The 5,000-nt window shown below is 43.0% G+C and overlaps 2 non-coding genes across 2 annotated transcripts in view; one reads left to right on the forward strand and one right to left on the reverse strand.

Moving 5' to 3' along the window:
* Positions 1-1,101: 1,101 nt before the first annotated feature.
* On the reverse strand, positions 1,102-1,220 carry LOC123688340. Its single transcript, XR_006749868.1, has one exon. It is a non-coding gene; the product is annotated as a 5S ribosomal RNA (ribosomal RNA).
* A 3,661-nt stretch (positions 1,221-4,881) lies between these two features.
* LOC123687559 overlaps positions 4,882-5,000 on the forward strand; it is a 1,906-nt gene continuing 1,787 nt past the window's right edge. The window contains exon 1 of the ribosomal RNA XR_006749277.1: positions 4,882-5,000. This exon is cut by the window's right edge and continues 1,787 nt beyond it. This is a non-coding gene — a ribosomal RNA (small subunit ribosomal RNA).

Raw genomic sequence — 5,000 nt, forward strand, 5'->3', positions numbered from 1 at the left:
ATCGAATTTGAGGAAATTCCACGATCAGAAAATTTTTTTCGAAAAAAAAAAAAAATCCGAAAAATATTTTTCGATTCCTATTACTGATTTACTCTTTTAGAACACATTAGGAGGCAACCAAATCAAATTTGAGAAAATTCCACAATCAGAAAATTTTTTTCGAAAAAAAAAAAAATTCGAGGACACCTCGGTCATGGCAAGTTATTTTCCACAATCCATTCCCCAATCGACGTACATCACAGAAAAAATCATCTCTCTAACTATCCTGGTTCAAAAGTTGTATCGGAACATTTTCACGTCGAAAATATATCTCTAAGTCCAGACCGATGCACAACGTAAACTAGGGCTGAACCGATGCACCACGTAATATCGGGCAGACCGATGCAGAACGTAAACTCGATCATACCGATGCTTCACGTAATCTCGATCTTACCGATGCACCACGTAAACAAGGGCAGACCGATGCAGAACGTAAAGTAGATCTTACCGATGCACCACGTAATCTCGATCTTACCGATGCACCACGTAATCTCCATCTTACCGATGCACCACGTGAACTGGATCTTACCGATGCAGAACGTGAATTGGATCTTACCGATGCACCACGTAAACTCGATCTTACCGATGCACCACGTAATCTCAATCTTACCGATGCACCACGTGAACTGGATCTTACCGATGCAGAACGTGAATTGGATCTTACCGATGCACCACGTAAACTCGATCTTACCGATGCACCACGTAATCTCAATCTTACCGATGCACCACGTGAACTGGATCTTACCGATGCAGAACGTGAATTGGATCTTACCGATGCACCACGTAAACTCGATCTTACCGATGCACCACGTAATCTCAATCTCACCGATGCACCACGTGAACTGGATCTTACCGATGCAGAACGTGAATTGGATCTTACCGATGCACCACGTAAACTCGATCTTACCGATGCACCACGTAATCTCGATCTTACCGATGCACCACGTAATCTCAATCTTACCGATGCATCACGTAATCTCGATCTTACCGATGCAGAACGTAAACTCGATCATACCGATGCACCACGTTATCTCGGCAGACCGATGCAGAACGTAAAAAAAAAGCTTACAGCACGCGGTGTTCCCAAGCGGTCACCCATCCAAGTACTAACCGCGCCCGACGCTGCTTGGCTTCAGTGTTCTGACGAGAACTGGCAATTTCAGCGTGGTATGGCCGTAAACAACATATATTGCGATATTTTCTATGATATCTCACTTTTTGGGAGCGGAAAGGACGTGAACGTTTTTCCTCATAAAAAATGAAATAACTTTTGGATATTAATTCTGATTGTTGATTTAAGCTTTAAGAACACATTAGGACATATCTCAATGAAATTTGAGGGATTTCCGAAATCGAAAAATATTTTTCGAAAAAAAAAAAAAATCCCAGAAGACCTCGGTCATCTCAAGTTTATTTCCATATTCTATTACACAATCAACGTACATCACAAAAGGAACCATCTCTCTAACTATCACAGTTAAATTTTTGTATCGGAACATTTCACGTCGGAATATCTCGCTAAGTCCAGACCGGGGAGATCGGTCGCATCTGACACCGTCCGCTCCGGTCTAACATCGTCTTGGAGTCGGGGTAACGATGGAGAGGCGTTTAAGGACGTGAACATTTTTCCTTATAAAAATTAAAGTCGACAATGAATATTGATTCTGATTACTGATTTACTCTTTTAGAACACATTAGAAGGCAACGCAATCAGATTTGAGGAAATTTCAAGATCAGAAAATTTTTTTCGAAAAAAAAAAAAATTCAAGAACACCTGGGTCATGGCAAGTTATTTCCCACAATCCATTCCACAATCAACGTACAACATAGAAGAAATCATCTCTCTAACTATCCTGGTTCAAAAGTTGTATCGGAACATTTCACGTCGAAATACCTCGCCAAGTCCAGACCGGGGCGATAGGTAGTATCTGACACCGTCCGCTCGGGACTGACATCGACTTGGACTCGGGCTAATGATGGGGAGGCGTTTAAGGACGTGAACATTTTTCCTTATAAAAATTAAAGTCGACAATGAATATTGATTCTGATTACTGATTTACGCTTTAAAAACACATTAGAAGGCAACCAAATCAAATTTGAGGAAATTCCAAAATCAGAAAATTTTTTTTCAAAAAAAAAAAAATCCGAAAAATATTTTTCGATTCTGATTACTGATTTACTCTTTTAGAACACATTAGAAGGCAACGAAATCAAATTTGAGTAAAATCCAAAATCAGAAAATATTTTTCGAAAAAAAAAAAAAATTCGAGAACACCTCGGTCATGGCAAGTTATTTTCCACAATCCATTCCCCAATCAACGTACATCCCAGAAAAAATCATCTCTCTAACTATCCTGGTTCAAAAGTTGTATCGGAACATTTTCACGTCGAAAATATATCTCTAAGTCCAGACCGATGCAGAACGTAAACTCGATCATACCGATGCTTCACGTAATCTCGATCTTACCGATGCACAACGTAAACTAGATCACACCGATGCAGAACGTAAACTCGATCTCACCGATGCACCACGTGAACTGGATCTTACCGATGCAGAACGTGAATTGGATCTTACCGATGCACCACGTAAACTCGATCTTACCGATGCACCACGTAATCTCGATCTTACCGATGCACCACGTGAACTGGATCTTACCGATGCAGAACGTGAACTCGATCTTACCGATGCACCACGTAAACTAGGGCTGACCGATGCATCACGTAAACGACGATCGAGAGGCGCGAAAGGACGTGAACGTTTTTCATTATAAAAATTGAAATAAATGATAAATAATGATTCTGATTGTTGATTATCGTTTTTAATATGCATTAGTAGGCAACCAAATGAAATTTGAGGAAATTCCGATAACAGAAAATTTTTTCGAAAAAAAAAAAAATTCATGAAATCCTCGGTCATCGCAAAATATTTACCATATTCTGTTCGATAATCAACGTATATTTAAGAAGGAATCATATCTGTATCTATCTTGGTTCAAATTTTGTATCGGAACATTTTGACCAAAGTCCGAGCTTCGGCCGAAACAGACACCGCTGACCTGGCCTATCGATCGACCGAGAGTCGGGGATAGAGCGTAAGTGTTGTCTGGAGGGGAACCCTGTGCTCTCCTGACATATATAGGGAAGGTGGTCGCGTTGGGCGATGCAGAACGTTTGGATCGGGAATTATATTTTTGGTTCAGCTATTGGAATATGGTTTATTGTTGGTATATATTGGCGAAATAACGTTCTTACTGACTGGGGATATTCATAAAAATGAGTCCGGAGATTTTCAGATCGAAGTCCGAGTGATCCGACTTGGAAGGCGTGTTGGGTGGGTCGAGATGGCTTAGATCGATCAGACGAGGCGGGCTAAGTGTTGACGTCATGCATCGGTCCATTTTCAGATTGAGTCCGAGTAATCCGACTTTGAAAGAGTGTTGGGTGCGTCGAGACTGTTTAGATAGATCGGACGAGGCGGACTAGGTGTTAACGACATGCATCGGTATATTTTCTGATCGGAGTCCGAAGAAATCGGCCCTAGTAGGCGCAGCGGACGGTCGAGACGGCCTCGGTGGGTCGGATCGATCGGGAAAAGTTTGCTAAATCGTGTCTGGAGGGGAACCTTGGGTTCTCCTGACATATATAGGGGATAAGGTTTGGGTGAACGATTCTTCACGTAAAAGTTGAGTAATTTATTTTTCGATAAGCTTTTGGATATTGATGAGAAGTATATGTATATCTTCGATTAAAAGAATTCTTACCGTCTCGATGTATATTATATTAGATATATAAGAAATAGTTAACGTGATGCATCGGCCGATTTCCGGATCGGAGTTCGAGAGATGCGACTTTCGATGCGCGATGGGTGGATCGAGACGGCCTAGATCGATCGGACGAGGCGGACTAGGTGTTAACGACATGCATCGGCGGATTTTCTGATCGGAGTCCGAAGAAATCAGCTCTAGTAGGCGCGGCGAACGGTCGAAACGGCCTCGATCGATCGGACGAGGCGGACTAGGTGTTAACGACATGCATCGGCGGATTTTCTGATCGGAGTCCGAAGAAATCAGCTCTAGTAGGCGCGGCGAACGGTCGAAACGGCCTCGGTGGGTCGGATCGATCGGGAAAAGTTTGCTAAATCGTGTCTGGAGGGGAATCCGGGGTTCTCCTGACATATATAGAAGGGGTGGAGAATGGGTCCTGTCCTAGACTGTTTGGAGTTCTTTTTAGGATGATATTCAGTTGGTAAGTGGTAGACCCGAATCCGACCTCGGCGTTTGGGTACTGGCAAGGTGTGTTGGTTTCGGCTTTCGCATCTTGGGTCGCTTTCGTCAACCTCATGCAGCGAGGTCGCGGTCCGCTTCGTCTCTTTGTAGTCGAATGGCCTTTAAGCGACCAACCTTAAAATCGTGATCCTCTGCCCGTTGCGGGTTATGTTCACAAAAAATTTGCAACCACTCAATTCGTTCCGAGCGACAAATATTGTTGAATCTCGAATCACCGTGTCGTTATATTCACATGTATAGCGAAGGGTCGAGATGGAATGTGTATAAGAAATTAGTTGATAGCCGGGGGTTCGTATTATATATGGACGCCTTGGCGAGGGATTGTTTCTAGAAACTTTCTCATTTTTGATCGGTGTTTTGTCCGAGATGATGATGATGTATATATAGCTTGAGTCTCATGCTGACTGGGGGCTGTTACGTCGTTTCGTCGAGGACTTGCACTTACTGATGTGCGGCGCTAGTCGAAGTCAATCGACATGGCTAGTGCCACATGACGAGAGGCGAACGGGTTTGGCCATACCGGCAATCTCGTGGACCGATCGTATAAGCACGCAGTTCCCTGGTTGATCCTGCCAGTAGTCATATGCTTGTCTCAAAGATTAAGCCATGCATGTCTCAGTACAAGCCAAATTAAGGTGAAACCGCGAAAGGCTCATTAAATCAGTTATGGTTCCT

This window comes from Harmonia axyridis, chromosome X (assembly GCF_914767665.1).
Source record: "Harmonia axyridis chromosome X, icHarAxyr1.1, whole genome shotgun sequence".
Classification (NCBI taxonomy): Eukaryota; Metazoa; Arthropoda; class Insecta; order Coleoptera; family Coccinellidae; genus Harmonia; species Harmonia axyridis.